This window comes from Strix aluco, chromosome W, assembly GCF_031877795.1.
Source record: "Strix aluco isolate bStrAlu1 chromosome W, bStrAlu1.hap1, whole genome shotgun sequence".
NCBI classification, from domain to species: domain Eukaryota; kingdom Metazoa; phylum Chordata; class Aves; order Strigiformes; family Strigidae; genus Strix; species Strix aluco.
In genome coordinates this window covers 43,992,219-44,010,013 of record NC_133970.1, presented here as the reverse complement: position 1 = coordinate 44,010,013, position 17,795 = coordinate 43,992,219, and the positions used below count along the sequence as shown (strand labels likewise).

At 43.8% G+C, this 17,795-nt stretch overlaps 1 long non-coding RNA gene across 1 annotated transcript; it reads right to left on the bottom strand.

The window, feature by feature from the left end:
• Window positions 1-12,525: 12,525 nt before the first annotated feature.
• LOC141917680 (uncharacterized) lies at window positions 12,526-15,435 on the bottom strand. The gene is made up of 2 exons (XR_012621402.1): window positions 14,372-15,435; window positions 12,526-12,887 (listed from the first exon to the last, which is right to left on the bottom strand). It is a non-coding gene; the product is annotated as an uncharacterized LOC141917680 (long non-coding RNA).
• Window positions 15,436-17,795: the final 2,360 nt, after the last annotated feature.

Sequence of the window (17,795 nt, the reverse complement as noted above, 5' to 3'; positions counted from 1 at the left end):
ACTACCCCCTTTTTTTTCTTCTTCTTCTTCCCTTTGTCTTTCTCCCCTTTGTCCTTCTTCCCTTTCTCCCTCTTTTCAGTCTTTTGCCTAGTAGGAGTCCTTGCTTCAGCATTTCAACTTAGATAAGCACTTACAGTCAGTTAGTCGTTACACAGTGTAATAGTTAAGATTAAGCTTAGGCCAACATAGTTTATGGAATAACATGTCACGAGCTCCCAGTATCTTCAATGGAATTTGATGAACAAACAGTTTACTGTCTATCACACCTATTAGCACAATGGTTATCAGTTATAAAACGTACAGGATTCATCTATAGGTCAACTCTGGCTTGGGCCTATTGTCCAAGCCTTAGCACTTCAAGGTCACAGCTACCTTCTCCCACCAGCTGCCAGGCTACGAGGTTACAAAATCAGGTTTTCTTGAGTTTTTTTTTTCTTTTTCACCACCACCCCCTCCCAGCTTCAGGATCATTCAGTAATCATTTTGACTGTTGAAAGGGAAAAGTTCAAAATGAAGGGTGAGAGGTGTCTATACCTGGAGGACTCAGCTAGGGAAGGATGCCTTCAGGCTGAGAAGGAAGCTGAACACAGGTTTCCCATTTCCTAGATAAGTATTCTGCCCACTAGGCTAAGAGCTGACTTTATTTATTTATTCATTTACATTTACAGTTTTGTTACACATTTTATTGGCTGCACATGTGAACACACAAAATTTATTCTCTTAGGAATGTGCAAAGGAATTGGAAATGTTATAGGTATTGGTGAAGAAGTACATATGTTGTGGTGGTGCAATTCTTACACACCCCCCCACACCCCCCCCTTTGTTGGGCTGCTTGGTGCTAGGTGCGATTCCACCCACATCCCCCGAGCTATACACCAGTCTGTGGAGATAAGGACTGACAATGTTAACGAGCCTGGCTCCTGCCCCTCCCGATTGCTCGGAAATGGTTAAAATGGCCCATCAACTCCTAAGGGCCTGGCACACCTGTGCCTGGGATGGGGTCAAATGGGAACAATAACAGAGTTGCACGTTTATCAAGTTCTTGTGCAACTGCTGAACAGCACCAGAAGGGATCTGACAAAAGTCAATTATCTTGGACCCTATAAACTGCGACCACCAGGGAGACCCTTTGAGCTCTCCTGGATCGCAGCGGGCCTGTGACCAGCACCTCCCCTGAGCTGGGACGCCTCTCAGGTACCAAACCCTTAAGGTGTCGTCTGCTCCAGACGGAAGGCCAGGGCGAAGTCCACCCGCTCGAGTCTCAATTATCGCCCGTTGAGGAATGCCAAGGCATTGGGAGGATTTGCTCTAAACTCGAGAGGGAAATTTTCTTTGAGCTAGCTTCTCTTTACTCTGTGTGTGTGTGTGGGTATGTACCCTTGTTTCTGTGTGTGTATGTCCGTTCTGTGTTCATTCTACTGAATCCAAACACCTTTGTTTCTGTGTGTTTGTCTGTTTTGTTATGTGCATGCATGTGTATGTATATATATAGGTACCGTTAAGTAAGTTAGTGTGAATCTTGTCATTTTAGAATCTGAATAAGTCGCTCTTCTTTCTTTTAGTATCTCTGAATTATTTTATAATAATAAATTGCTGTTAGTTATTAATAAACCTAGATTTCTTACTAAATATTACCGTGTCAATACTTTCATCTGCGACAACATATGACTGATTATTCTAATTTTTAAAACATGCAACTTGAAGACCCTTCTTGGGCTGGAAGGGGGGGCTATAGGGAGAGCAGAAAAAATACTGGTTGGCTTCAGTGACCAATCACACAGTCCAACTAATGAACAAGCAATAACTGTGGTGCACCATTCACAAGTAAGTACACAGTCTGCAAGATGTTCCTATGCATTATTCAGTAAATAATTCTAAATAATTAAAACACTGAAATATGTGTGTAGATGTAATACAAGGGACCAAATTAAATTCATTGTTCAATAGGAGAAGCTGACCCAGCTCTAGTGAAGAACAGCAGCAGCTGTTCAGAAAACCTGTGGGTCTATGTAACATGAATTTACTGTGTGCTAGCAACAGTAATTCAAGTCCAGTAATCTGTGGCTGGTAGATATCATTCCAAGTGACGAAGCAGTTGCTATACTATGTAAACTTCACCCAGAGGCTACACCTTCACTGCAAAGTCACCTTCTAAGTCATTTTCATTTTCCACATTGACTCATCTGGAGCTGACTGAAGTCAGCTGAGAACCAGCTGTGGTGCTGGGCACCACCTGTGTGGCACTGATCAGGGGTTTGCAGCACATGGTGATCCCAGCCACAGCTGATGAGCTGTGGGTATTCAAACTCTAGCCTATCCCCCCACTTCACATTACATATGCCTTGAGACTTTTGTGTGTAGATTAGCCTTGGCAACACAGAGGTTATAATCAGATTCAGTTCTTTCAGGGAAGATAAGCACTTATTTATATCAACTTGGGGATGTTACAGCTTTGCATGCATTTAGTTGTTTTATTCTGAACTCTAGCACATATTCAAATAGAGCAGAACGATAACTCTTTCTTCCCTTAAGGTACCATCAAAGTAATCATATGGGTAAAAAAACCCCGAACCACGGAGGTAAAAATAGCTCATGACCAACACCTTGGAATTTTATTTCCCAAGTTATGATCTAGGGGAGAGGGGCTAAAGCTTGTAGCTGTTGTAGCAAATTTCCCTGTTGTTTTTGAAATGTTGCTACTTGATGCAAGGCAAAACCTTAGGAAAGTTACTGAAGAGCAGTGGGGAATAATAGCAGACATATTTAAACAAGAAAACTAGATCATGGTAAGACATTTTGCCAAGCCATAACTTGTCATAAAGCCAAACAAAGGTGAGTAAATTGTAGTAAAAAGTTGCACATGCTTTTATTGATTTTTTTAATTGCATTTTTAATTTTGTCCATGCAGCCAATCTGTTGCTGGCTTGCAATTAAGACCTGACAGCAGGAGAAAGAACAGTAACAAGAAATTGAATCAGTCATTTGTTTGAAAGTAAGCTGAAAGCAACAGCACGAAGAGAAAGGAATAATTTGTGAAAGATTACTGTTCTTACTGTTATATTTCCAACATTCAACTCCTTAGCTTTAATAGTGCTTAAAATACCAGTCACAATCTGTGGTTGTGAAGGAAAATATGCAATGTTTTCTGATGATTGAGTGGTTTATTCTGAAGGCACCACAGGAGAAGAATGTCTTGGGGCTTCAGCAAGTTTTAAATGTTGTACAAGAAGTCAGAAAGAAATTGAGATCTAAAAGATGCAGTAAATGGATTTGCAAGTTTTATTGACTACTCTGCTGAGTTACTGTTTCCAAAAAGCTCTGAAGTCCAGGTCTGTACTAAAGGCTTTCCTTTCAGATATTCAGCCTGCACAGTCTGCTGGCATTCAGCATTGATATGTGCTTTTATTTTTATTCGAAAAATACAAGAGGCAGGTTGATGAAGTTTTGTTTTTCTCAGAGTTTGGTGATCTGAAATCATAAATGTTTTGGAGTATCTGAGTTCTCTTTGTGCAAATCCCCAAAGTTTTGGGGTGCTGTGATAGAACATGAACCACACTTTATTTTACTTTAGTCTTTACAGAGATCCAAAGTAGTGTGGCTGTATGGACGTTAGCAACATAGGCTTTATTCAAAACACTTCAGAAATCTGGATCAGGTTGTGTTTTTACTAGAACCACAAAGTTGGATGGGAAAGGCTGGATGATTTTGCCTCCCCCCCACAAACCTCTGACTTTTTACCACTGTGAGAGACCTCAGCTATTATCCAAATGCATGTTGTCACAGGCTGCAGTGCTATTGGGCAAATTTTTACATCCATACCTGTAAGAGGCATGCCAAAATGAAGAACTGGCCTCCAAGTAGCTTGATGAAGAAGATGAGTCTTTAAACTGTATTCTGATTTGGTATTATAGAGTAGGTATGAACTCCACCTTTGGGGTTTGGGAGTGAAACAGTTTTAGCCAGTATTATCTTGTTTGAGGAGCTATAGCTGTGGAAAGGGAGTTTGGATTATTATGGAGGGAGAAAGAGGTCTGAGGGGAGCAGCTTGGGATTTTGGAAATACCTATACTTCTGCCTTTAATTGTAGGGCTCTAAGGAATTTGTGCCAGAGCTCCCATGGCCAGTGTAGGGAGTGGCGCTCGGAAGATCTCGCGATGTACGGAAGGAATAGCTGTAGCCCTCCCTTGTTACGAGGTAAGGTGATGGATAGGCTTGTAATGTTAAGGGCACACCCACGAAGGAGGTACTTGGTGAACGTATATAGGTGAGATACACAGTTTAATAAACGGACATTTTGTATCCATCATATTGGTGTTTGTACTGATGTCCCCGTGAAGGTCTTAACTTCCTGCAGCATTAGTCTGCGATCTGAGCGCCACTAACACGTGGAGAGGCAGGTTTAATGAGGCAGAGCTAACTGCAACAGGCCAGTTCTGGAGAGTTCCCAGCTGCTCTATCACTAAAATCACACCTCTTGGAAAATGTGGTATCCCTAGCAGGCCTGGCAGTTCTCCTTGCTTGGAGCAGCTCAGCCTGGGACTGAACAGAGCTACAACAGCACTCTTCAAGAAAGCCACAGAAAATCAGAAAGGACCCATGAGTCCTCTAGAAAGGCACAGAAAAATATCTCATCCCTCTACCCCCAAAGTTTGTTTCCTAACCAAAAGTGTTGTTTCGCAACATCTCAGAATTAGGTTCCTCTTTGGAGGAGATGAATAATTTTAAGCTTGAGGGGGAAAAAAAAATTTAAAGTTATTCTGGTTTATTTAAGGAAAATTACAAAGGCATGGTCTTTCCTTTTCTTTGTACCTTCAACATGGAGAGAGACTGGCAGAGTTCAAGGCTAAGCACAATTTTATCTGCATTTTAGCTTGTTGAAGGACAGCCATTAATGAAACTTTGAAGGTCATTCTGTCAGGGTTAGCAACTATAGAAATGTTAGACTAGATAGGGAATCCTTAATATGAAACCCCCCCCCCAAAGTCTACTTTCATTTTTAAAAACATTTTTTCATCAAATACACATCAAAACAAGGTGTATAAAGAACAGAGAAATGTCTCTTTTCTAAAAGGCAAAAGTTGTAAAAATTTTTGTCCCATTTGTAACTGTATTCTATCTTTTAGTTCAAAACAGCTATGATATATATTGGAAACAAGGGAAAACAAGAGTGAAACTTCAGAACAGTGCAACATTTCATTGTTTTTTAAAGCTGAAGCAATCAAAACTTTTTTCTCTATTTTTTCTCAGCACCATCCTTTTTCTCACCAGAAAAATATCACTGTCAAATTTGGAACAGGCTGTCCTCATTCCTAAGGGTATTTCTTCACTACATCTCTAGCTTTGAATATATCTCTGCTGGCTTTGATTGGATGAAACAAGCAGAGTGACTGCAGCAACCGGGAGCTCTAACCAGGTTAGCTGTAACGATCACCATGTGAACCCACACTCTTGGTCAGGCTTTCTGCCTGTGTTGAGCTTCATTGTGGTATAACATCCTGCTGGCTATACCCAAGTCAAACTACTGTCAAACTGCCTTGCCCACATACATCTACACAAGCAGCTAGTCTCAGCACTGATTGCGACAGTAACATACCCGCAGTGCTGGCACGTTTCTAGATCAGGATTGTATCACCACAACAATTCACACCACAGAATCATCTAGGTTGGAAGGGACCTTGAAGATCATCTAGTCCAACCGTTAACCTAGCACTGACAGTTCCCAACTACACCATATCCCTAAGTGCTATGTCAACCCTACTCTTGAACACCTCCAGGGATGGGGACTCCACCACCTCCCTGGGCAGCCCATTCCAACGCCCAACAACCCGTTCTGTAAAGAAATGCTTCCTAATATCTAATCTAAACCTTCCCTGGCACAACTTGAGGCCATTACCTCTTGTCCTATCACTTATTACTTGGTTGAACAGGCTCATCCCCAGCTCTCTGCAACCTCCTTTCAGGTAGTTGTAGAGGGCGATGAGGTCTCCCCTCAGCCTCCTCTTCTCCAGACTAAACAACCCTGGTTCCCTCAGCTGCTCCTCGTACGACATGTGCTCCAGACCCTTCACCAGCTTCGTTGCCCTTCTCTGGACACGCTCGAGTCATTCAATGGCCTTTTTGGAGTGAGGGGCCCAAAATTGAACACAGTCATCGAGGGGCGGCCTCACCAGTGCTGAGTACAGGGGTCAGATCCCTTCCCTGTCCCTGCTGGCCACGCTAGTGCTGATACAAGCCAGGATGCCATTGGCCTTCTTGGCCACCTGGGCACACTGCTGGCTCCTGTTCAGCTGGCTGTCAATCAACACCCCCAGGTCCCTCTCTGACTGGCAGCTCTCCAGCCACTCCTCCCCAAGCCTGTAGCCCTGCTGGGGGTTGTTGTGGCCCAAGTGCAGCACCCGGCATTTGGCCTTAGTGAAACTCCTCCAGTTGGCCTCAGCCCATCGCTCCAGCCTGGCCAGGTCTCTCTGCAGAGCCTCCCTACCCTTGAGCAGATCAACACTCCCACCCAACTGGGTGTCATCTGCAAACTTACTGAGGGTGCACTCGATCCCCTCATTTAGATCATCAATAAAGATGTTAAACAGGAGAGGCCCCAAAACCGAGCCCTGGGGGACACCACTTGTGACCGGCCACCAACTGGATTTAACTCCGTTCACCACAACTCTTTGGGCCCGGCCATCCAGCCAGTTTTTTACCCAGCAAAGCGTGTGATCATCCAAGCCTCGAGCAGCCAGTTTTGCCAGGAGAATGCTGTGGGAAACATTGTCAAAGGCCTTACTGAAGTCAAGGTAAACTACATCCACAGCCTTTCCCTCATCCAATAAGCAGGTCGCCCTGTCATAGAAGGAGATCAGGTTTGTCAAGCAGGACCTGCCTTTCATAAACCCATGCTGACTGGGCCTGTTCATCTGGTTGACCTGCAGTTTGGAGGGGAAAATTTGTGAATCAGTTACTGCGGAATACTAATTTTCAAAGATTTGTTATCAGCAGTGTGGGAACAGCACCTTGAATAATTTAGATGAAGATTAGAAAAATATTTCCTGCCCGTGAAATTAGAACAATATGCCAAGAATGTGTGTGAAGCCCATAATTTGGTGCTTTTCAACTCCAAACTGTGTCAGCTCACACACATGGGAATACATTTTCCTGTAGTATTTTCAGTGGCACATGTAATAGAAAACAGTGCACTTCGTGTCCGTGTACATGTGGATACAGAGATAATATATACATTTTAGTGGTTAATTATAGACTAATTAATTTTTGTCTGATAGAAATCTAATCTATTCTGTGAAGATAACCATTGTGTAACAGGAGAAAATACGAGCACTGGATGAAGAATGCTAAACAATTAAACCTTGAATGCACAAATCTCATTACTGGATTCTTTTTGTGTCAGACCTGTTATATTTCACTCTGCTGTCAATGACTAGGGTTCCCACTGATACAGCTATCACATAATTATGAAAAACAGGACATGCACAGCAATAACTACAAGGGCCCAGAAAGGAAATTACAGTACTCTGACCGTTTCCCACATATACAAAGACTTGCTCCAAGACAACAGATTTATGGCTCAGGAATGGCTGGTGCTCCTGTGAGACTCTGAGAAGGTAGTCCAGTGCCTGCGAAGATTGGTCTGTCTCGTTCATAAGCTCAGGTTCATGCTGGTAACAAGAGTTAGGATTCAGGTGCAGAGGAACAACTCAATTGGCAGTAGCATCTGGAGAGCGTGTAGGATGGCCTTCCCGCAGGGAAGCTCATCGGTCCCTGGCTGTAGAGCACAGCAGACACCAGGAACCCCCCATTCTTGGTACCTGGCATGCAGGAGCCATGGGTTTGGATGTATTGGTCCAGACTTGAAACAACATCTGGAGGAAACATAACAGTCTATGTTATGCAGAGGAGGAGACTAGACAGCTCAAAAGTCCTCCTACTTTTAGAGTGTATGACGATTTGCTCTGATTTTTTTCCATGTTAGGCTTTGAGACACATCAAATCAAGAAAGAAGCAATGAAACTGTGCTGGGGAGAGTGCTGATGCTGACATGTTTTGCAACAGCAATCCCTTGTAAACTAATGAAGGCTCCACTTGGCACCTCAGGGTATATGGCAGGCAGCATGCTGCTGTGTAGCAGTCATACAGCTATATCTAATGACACCAAACCCCTGACTTGGGTATCTGCTTAACCCATGACAGCAAACGTGCAGCAGGTGGGTCTCCAGGCAGATGGGCTCCTTGCCTGGTTTGTTAAGCAAAGAGACAGACAGCATGTACCCGCCACTGTCATCTGGAAGGGAGAAACTGATCTTGGAGGGAAGCCGACTCTCAGTAGCCCAAAGTACAGCTAGTACAGCCATGCCTGTCTAGATACAGGTGCCAAAAGAGCTCCCACTCTTTCCAACTTGGCTTTCACGTGTGATGAAAGTATGTGTGCAGTGTCACTGAAGGAACAGCCATGGGTCCCGGCAGGCATCAGGAAATGTCTGTGCCTCTGGGGCACTTGGGCTGAACATCAGTCCATGTCTGCAAAGGCCTCATAGACCAACAAATGTGAGCTTCTGTAGCCTCTGTGTTTGATTTGATTCCTGTGCACCCATGTTGCCCAAAGCCTCTGTGGCAGGTGCTGCAGTGTAATGTTGACATGAGGCCCCTTCCTTCAAGTGGAGAAAGGGTAGATGCCAACAACTCAGGTACTCTGCTTCAGGTACAGCCACTGCTAGGGCTGTGGCTGATGGCAAATCTCAATGTAGCTCTTGTCCCAAGGGTACATGCAGCAAGAGACACAGCCAGGGTTTGCTGGCAGGTAGTAAGAGCCTGGGTGCTGCAAGTAGAGCTGATACAAGATGGTGCAGCTGGTGCAGGTGGGACTTTGCCGTGTTTCCTTGCCTAGAGTACCCTGTCCTCCTAGCACTGCTGGGCTCTGCCTTGTCCCTCACAGGTTGCTGTTTGAAGGATACAGCGATACCGTCAAGAAAAAGATATGTGCAGAAGAAGGCCCTAAGCAGGCTGATCCTGGACTCATTTTTATACTATCTGTAAAAGTTCCCAGATTTCAAGCTTCCTTACCTTCACCTTTGCTTTACCACTGCGAGGAGCTCTGTCCCTCCCTCCTCCCACTATGCTCTGAGCAGGCAGGATTACTTCACTGACCCGGGATGGATGAGAAATTTTGACACTGGTAAGTGAGATCCTAAGCTTGCCTTTTCCAGGGCTACTTCATTCCTAGTGGGCTCATAACTTTTTGAGAATTTAACTTCCCAGCTGAATGTGGCTTAATGTCTTTAGCAGCAGGCATTCTTCAGGGTTTTTTTTTAAAATATATATTTGAAATATAAATCTGAGAAGACAGAAAGCCTAGGTATAGATTTTTGGCATTTTTCTTTCTATTGCATAGGAGAAAGATGTTTTTCCCTAGATCTTGTATATGCTAAATGACTTTGATTACACAGTAAAAATATAAATTCCAAGCTGTGATAATAGCCATCAGTTTGGTCACAAAATGCTGCTCGGGTGGGGGACTTAGGGAGGAATGGAATGCATGTTAATGCAGCAGAGGAGGAGGTATGGGAGCTATGTGCTGGTAGAAATGCTGCAAACGGGAATAAAAAGGAGTGTAAAAATACAGTCAGACATCTAGGCTTTCTCATGCTCTCTTGTTATTTTCGTGAAGACATTCTTTGTCCAAATGATGAATGAGAAATTACAGTGGGCTGGGTGGTGGCTGCTGAAGGTGTAGGAAGCATTGCTGGTACTAAAGGGAATTGGAGGATATCAGAGGAAGGAGCAGATGAAATTGTGGATGGAAAGATGTGGTATGGGATTTGCTGCTGCATACACAGGGTCACTCACCAGGGAACAAACATTTCTGCTATAAGGCTGTTGGCTGGCAACAGAAGAGTCCTGAGACATTCTACTGAGCGTAAAGTAGCTATAAATATAACGGGCCTGTGAAAAAAAAGACCCTCCCACTATGCTGGACATCTTCCCCGACGTGTTGTAACATGAACCCGTGGAGAAGAAGAAACGTCAACAGGTCGTATCACCTTCCCTATGTATGCATTAGTTATTATCTATGTGATTGTATTTCGTGAAATGGTTAAAACAAGTTTGTGTACGGGCTTTGGCCTATTTAATAAACTGTCACCGATAAACATCCACCTGGGTCTGACTCCAGTGCAGTGGTTGTAACTGGTGCATGACAGGATGCTGAATGGGGATTTCACCCACTGAAGCAGACACTATGGAAATAATGCAGTGAGCTGCCAGTGCTCCCAGTCCCACATCGTGGGAACTGCTTCTTGCTTTTGGAGCGCTCCCCCCCCTAGACTGTGAGTTCTCCACAGATAATTGGGAGGTGAGTTTCTGCAAATCATCGAGGAACTTGCTGTTGTCTTTCTTACAAATAATAATAATTTAAAAGTTGCTAGCCACTCTATCCTTCATATTCCTCCCAAGTCCAAACTGGAAATATTCACAAAGGTAAATGGCTTTTTTTTCCAAAGGGACTAATGCTCAGGAGAGGCAGCCGTGCTGGGGCACACCCACCCTAAGCCTGCCTGAGTGCAGCTGGGCAGCAGCCATGCTCGGGAATTGCATCAGGTGGCTTTTCCATTCTTCCTGTGGCTCGTGTGACTTTTCACATGAATATCAAGTGAGGCATGTTGTGCAGTCACGTTGCTGTAAATATACAAGCAGACTGAAATGAGGTGACTAACATGGTTGCTTGGCAAATATTCATTACTTCTTGACAGGTAATCTTAGAGTGAATGCAAGCGTCTCAGTTAAAGTCACAGGATGTTGAAAGCAGAAATAGCACAGATGGGTTCAACACCCTCAAGTGTTGCAGTAAATGCAGATTGGGTGCATCTCCAGGTTGCATGGGCAAACCTTTAACCGCAGCTGATTTTTCTGGTGAGTAGACTTGGCAGTGACACATAACTAGCAAATCATTTTTTCCTTGTTAAATTTATTAATTGGGTCTATAAACCAACATTACAACCCTGGTTGCCCTTCTCATGCTCAAGGGAAGAGAGGGACTAGGCACCATGCTTGGAAGAGTCACCTCGGTGTCATGGCATCTCTGGAAACTCTCCCTCTTTTCAGCATCCCAGTGCAAACAGCAGCACCCACTTCACGTTAGCTGCCATGGGGTCCCAGTGGCTGGTCTGCTGTGCACAGCTAGTCCCTGGGTGTAACACAATGAGCCTTCATCCTGAGAGGACCCCCAGCCTCTCTGGATGGATGCAAAGGAGCATCTTGAGTGTCCTCTTTTCAACTGTTACTGTCAAGGAGAAGTCCCAGGCTGAGGAATGCTGGAGGTATTATCAAGCAGATGGGAGGAAAGAGCAGGGTTAATAAGACAGCCCAACTAAGAAATAAAGATGAATGTGCTATTCTATAAGGATGTATATTCTATAGGAACCATTGTCATATTCCCTTCTAATGGAATCAAGCACAAAATTCAACAAGCTTTTAAAATTCTATTTATCTGCAAAAAATGAGCTAGTAATATGAAATTCCTCCCACATACTCCTACTGTAATTTTTCTCTAAAATCTATTTATCTTAGTAATGACCTTATGAGCATGAACAGAATGTGGCAAACATTTCTCAGTGTAAGACTGTGTCTAAAAAAAGTTGTTATAGCTGAAAAGGTATAATTTCCACACACCATTCAGGTTATATACTGTGATAAAAAGTACAGATGCCAGAAAACATGTTACTTTCTGGTTTATACTTTACTTAAAATGACTTCTCTCTGTTAATTTTGATCTAGTACTTCAAGTTACCGAGTGCTCTCAGCCCCCACGGACATCAGTCTAGGTAAAGCAAAAGCTGCTCACACAAGCAAAGCAAAACAAGGAATTCATTCACCACTTCCCATCGGCAGGCAGGTGTTCAGCCATCTCCAGGGAAAGCAGGGCTCCATCACATGTGACAGTTACTTGGGAAGACAAATGCCATAACTCCAAATGTCCCCCCCTTTCCTTCTTCTTCCCCCAGCTTTCTATGCTGAGCATGACGCCATATGGTCTGGGACATCCCTTTGGTCAGTTGGGCTCAGCTGTCCCGGCCTGTGTCCCCTCCCCACTTCTTGTGCACCCCCAGCCTACTCGCTGTTGGGGTGGTGTGAGAAGCAGAAAGGCCTTGACTCTGTGTTAGCACTGCTCAGCAGTAACTAAAACATCCCTGAGTTATCAACACTGTTTTCAGCACAAAACCAAAGCCCCATACTAGCTGCTATGAAGAAAATTAACTCTATCCCAGCCAAAACCAGCACACAAACTATGAAAAGTTTAGTTATATAAATCCCAAGGAGAAAGGGATGGGATACTGGGCTTTCTTTGCAGTAGAGAAAGAAGCGCGAGACTAGGGAAGTATGACTTCAAACTTAAATAGTTTGCTGTATTTTCAATAGAAATATGACATTGAGCAGCGAGGTAAGAACACGATGTCTAATGGAAATGAAGATTTTGGAACAGAGCTCACTACTGTCGCTGTTGAGACGGACACGACAAACACCGAATTGTGCAAAATGGCTACTTTATTGTTCTAAGAAGCCTTTTTATAACTTTATTAAGAGTATGTGTCCATATATGATTGGTTTAATTAGAGACTAACAGTTCATGATTGGATGACCTCTTCTCTGTTGCAACCTCGATAACCTTCCTCCTCTCCTTGCAGTCAGGCAGTTCTGGTCTGGTAGTTCCTTACTCTTGTTTACTCAGCTCTTCTCGGGACTTTCAAGCCTCTTAAGGGTACACGGTTCTCTGCTCAAGGTCAATACCAAACTTACATTCTGATCCCTCGGACCAGCCGAGGTCTCCCATAATTCCCCCTTTTTGTATTTGTGCTACAAAAATTGCCTGTGCCGTCCACTGCAGGGCCCTTTGCAACAGAGACACAAGACATGGCAACATTAATAACACAACTACAATGACGAACAAAAGCAACAACCCAGTTTTTATCAAAGATAACAACCACCCTGATAGTCCCCATCCTTTAAACAAGTCATTCAACCAATCCCGTCCATCATTTGCCTGTAACTTCTTCACTCCTTCTTTCAGAAGCTGGATACTTTTATGTATTGATTCCAAGTGATCTGACAAATTCATACAACACATTCCCTCAAAGTCTTCACAACCATGTCCTTGGGCAATTAACAAAAAAATCTATTGCAGCTCTATTTTGTAATGTAGCATGCCTAACACTATCAACATCAGTCAACAAGCCATAACAGGCCAAATACAACGGGCAGGGTACCAACGCGGCCCATGTTCTGTGGAGACACAAGCATAACCCCTGCCCCAGGTGACTATGTTATAAGGCTGAGACCATTGCCCCGTCTGTAAATCCTTAACACGCACCAAGGCAGTTCCCTGTACCTCCTGAGTTGAAGAAAAAGAGGCAAAATGTCTCTCAATGGGAGGGACCAACCCTTGCTCGGGCATGGTAAAAAAGTTTAATACATAAATGGCCTTTGCCAACCGGGCCTCTGGGGGCTCCCCTTCCATTCCCCCTTTTTGTTTTTGAAGCAGGCATTTTAGGGTACCATGGGCACGTTCAACAATTGCCTGTCCCCTAGGGGAATGTGGGATGCCAGTAATATGTTGAATCCCCCATCCATGTAGAAATTCCCGAACCGGTCTGGAGACATATGCAGGGCTGTTGTCGGTTTTTACTGTTTCAGGGACACCCAAAACAGAAAACGCCTTTTGCCAGTGTCAAATGGCATCTCTGGCTTTTTCCCCTGTATGTGCGGAAGCAAACATTGCATGTGAAAAAGTATCAATGGAAACATGTACATACTTCAACCTTCCAAATTCTGCAACGTGTGTAACGTCTGTTTGCCAGATTTGCAATGCCTGTAACCCTCTGGGGTTCACCCCATAAGAATACGGCACTTGCTGTCCCCGACAATCAGGACATGATGCTACAATGGCTCTTGCCTCTGTAGCTGTAAGATGAAACTGTCTGTAATGCTCTGGCACCTTGATGAAAAAATTGATGTGATGATTGGGCTTGTTGCAGAGTATTTGGCACCACGGCTACAGACACAAGCCTGTCAGCCTGTGCATTCCCTTCTGCTAAAAATCCTGGTAGGGTACTGTGACTACGAATGTGCAACACATAATAGGGATTCTCAGGTTTTTGGATCAATTCCCACAAGAACCGTAACAAATTAAACAATTTTTCATTGTCCACCTTTTTGATGATTGTTTTTTCTAACCGCTGAACCAATCCTGCAACATAAGCAGACTCTGTAACCAAATTAAAAGGTTCTGTAAATCTGTGGAAGGCCTCGGTTACCACTCTAAGTTCTACAATCTGCGGCGACCCTTGGTGTTCTGTGACAATATTGTGCCACTCACTATTCATAAACCATGTTACAGCTGCCTTTCCTGTTTTTCCTGATCCATCTGTAAACACAGTTAACCCCTCCACTGGCTTCGTGGAATGTAGCCATTTGTTCCCAATTTAAATTTTGTGCACCAGTTTCAACATTGGGTGGCTGGGGAGGTGATATTTTATTTGTCCTTGAAAATCTGCCAATGCGGATTGTAGTACCATGTTATTTGCTAGGCACCACTCAAAATATTCAGCTTGAATTGGAATAACAATGGTTGCTGGATCCCGTCCCACAAGTTCAAGGCAACGGGTCCGTGTTTTAATTATCAAGTGAGCCACCAATTCAAAAATACCAGGTGCTGTCTTTTTGAATCGATAGGGTAAAAACGTCCTTTCCAGCACATGTAAAGGATCCGCCCAGGTTTCATTCCATTGACAAAGTAATGCATACGGAATCGTGTGATCTGTTAAAACAAAAACTTGCACAACTTCTGTTAGTTCCAGGCGATAAACATATTTGTTCTGTATTGCTTTTTCTACCTCATCGAGTTCCTGATGTGCTTCCTTGGTTAACCGTCTCGGTGCACAAATATCGGAATCCCCTTTCAGTAATTCCATTAGGGGGCTCAGTTGAGAAGATGTCAATCCTAAATAGGGCCTAACCCAATTAATTGCTCCCAATAGCTTTTGGATGTCACTGAGATTTTTTACTTCCCTATTCAGCGTTACTGGCTGTGGAGCTACAGTCTGATCCAATATTTTTGCACCTAGGTATAACCAAGGACTTGTACGTTGAACCTTTTCTGGAGCCACAACCAACCCATATTGTTTAAGATGACATAATGCTGATCGTTCCATGTCATCCAACTGGGTCGGGTCAGATACTGCAAGAAGAATATCATCCATATAGTGATAACAATAAGAATCAGGGTATTGTTCTCGCAGGCCTGAGAGTGCCTGAGCTACAAACCATTGACAAATTGTGGGAGAATTTTTCATGCCTTGAGGTAACACTTTCCACTGATAGTGTTTCATGGGCTCTGTGTGGTTGATGACAGGAACCAAAAAAGCAAATTTGTTTCTATCTTGTTCTGCTAATGGAATGGTAAAAAAAAACCCAAACAAACAGTCTTTCAGATCCACAACTAAGATATTCCACCCTGCTGGGATCATAGTAGGTGACGGTAGTCCTGGTTGCAATGTGCCCATACTAGCCATAACAGCATTGATTTGTCGTAAATCATGTAACAATCACCATTTTCCTGATTTCTTTTTTATTACAAACACAGGTGTATTCCAGGGACTGTGAGAGGGTTCAATATGACCAGCCTGTAGTTGTTCTTTTACCGAGTCCTGGAGGGCGTCTAACTTCTCTGGGTTGAGGGGCCACTGATTTACCCAAATAGGTGTATCAGTCAGCCATGTTAAAGCCAGGGTAGGTTGTCGTACGCCCTCAAGCACAGTGGCCCCTGTTAAAAATCCATTGTAATCCTCACACCCCATGCTCCCAGGACATCTCTTCCCCATAAATTCAGAGGAGCAGCAGTAACATATGGTCGTACTGTGGCAACCTGTCCTTCAGGATTCCAAATTGTTACAGGTTTAGCCGCCATTAAGCTTTGGGTCGTGCCTCCCAGCCCCAATACCCCGGTGTCCATCATAACAATGGGCCAACTCTGAGGCCAATGGAGTTGGAAGACTATGGTAACATCAGCCCCCGTGTCTAATAGCCCAGATACCTTCACCTGTGAGGGGGTGGTGCCATCCATCGTGAGGATGCAAGTCATTTGAGGCCATTTGTCTGAGATGTTTTGTGTCCACATGACTTGAGGGACGCCAGTAGATCCAAATCCACCATCTCCACACTCTGTTGGATGTGACCTGGGAACACAACTCTTAAAAGGGACAAGCTGAGCAATACGAGTACCTTTTGGAATTGTCAAGGGTGGCGTTGGAGTAGAAACCATAGCACTTATCTGTCCAGTATAATCAGCATCAATAACACCAACATGTACACTGATACCTTGTAAGGTACCACGTGAACATCCTATTAACAATGCACTCAGACCTCTACCAATTGGTCCATGCGCCGCAAGGGGCACCTTTTGCACAGAATGCGATGATATAGTTACTTGCTTGGCGATGGATACATCCATTCCTGCTGCCCCCATGGTTTGTCCTGCGAGTTGTTCGCAGAGGATAGGTTTGATGGAAATTGCTGGGGCATTGAAGGGAATACTTGTGTTGGCACGCGTCCCTTCGCGCTCGACTTCCCGTTTCCTGACAATAGTTGTCCATTAATATGGTATTTAGATTTATACTGTTTCACGAAATGTCCCATTTTTCTGCATCGGTGACAAGGCGTTACTATGGGACCAGATGTTTTTATCCCTTTCTTCTCAGGACAATTGGCTTTTAAATGTCCTGTGTGACCGCAGTGATAACATTTTTGTTCTTTTACTCGGACAGCTGCCATAGCACTGGCTAAGGCTGCCATCTTATGTTCCACTGACCCAAACTTAGCACAAGCAGTAACCATGGCTTCCAGGGTTGGATCCCCTGGCAATGCCTCAATTATCTTTCTAGAATCTTCATTAGCATTATCCCTAGCTAACTGTGTTGTTAATGTCAATCTTAAATTGGCATCATAGACCTGTTTCTCTATGGCTGCTTGTAATTTCTCCACAAATGGCAGAAATGGTTCTTTTGGCCCTTGTCTGGTTCCACTGCTAATAATTAAAGCATATGACTAAGTATTACAAAACAAGGAAGATACAGAATAGCACACTTAATGGGGTACTAATATTCAGATCCGCAATTGCTGGGGAACCCTGGTTGCAGCGAGGATTTGGAGTACCTTTCCTTGCAAGTTGGAAATCCTATGCGATGCGTCCATCCGTAGGTGAGGCATCCAAAGTCGCTGCAAGCAGGTCCAGCCTCTAAATCAAGAGGCCAAAATAACTGGCAATTTTCTTTGAGCGGAAACATCTGATTTCATCCTCCTGTTGGGTTCCACCCAGAGCCTGGCCACCACTCAAGGGGGGAAACCAAGGGAGTTTCTAATAAGGTTAAACACTTGGGTTCTTAATTCTTAATATTGCTAAACAAAGGAAGTTGAATACACAATACAGATTTTACTAATCAAAGCAAAATGATTTCTGTTTAAGAAAATTACAACAATTGCTAAATCATAAAAGTCATAAATCAAAGGCAAAACCATAAATCCTATACCATAAGCCATTTGCCGTTGATCATTTACCACAGATCCACACCTGATCGATATCGACTAAATTATAGAGAACTCCACACTCCGCAGCTGCAGCTGGGCTGCATCTCACACACGCAAAACAATCACACAAAGGGGCCCCTTACACTTATTACTCACACAACATAAAATGACAAATACTACAAACATCAAAACACCATTAAGAGTATATAAAGCCATTG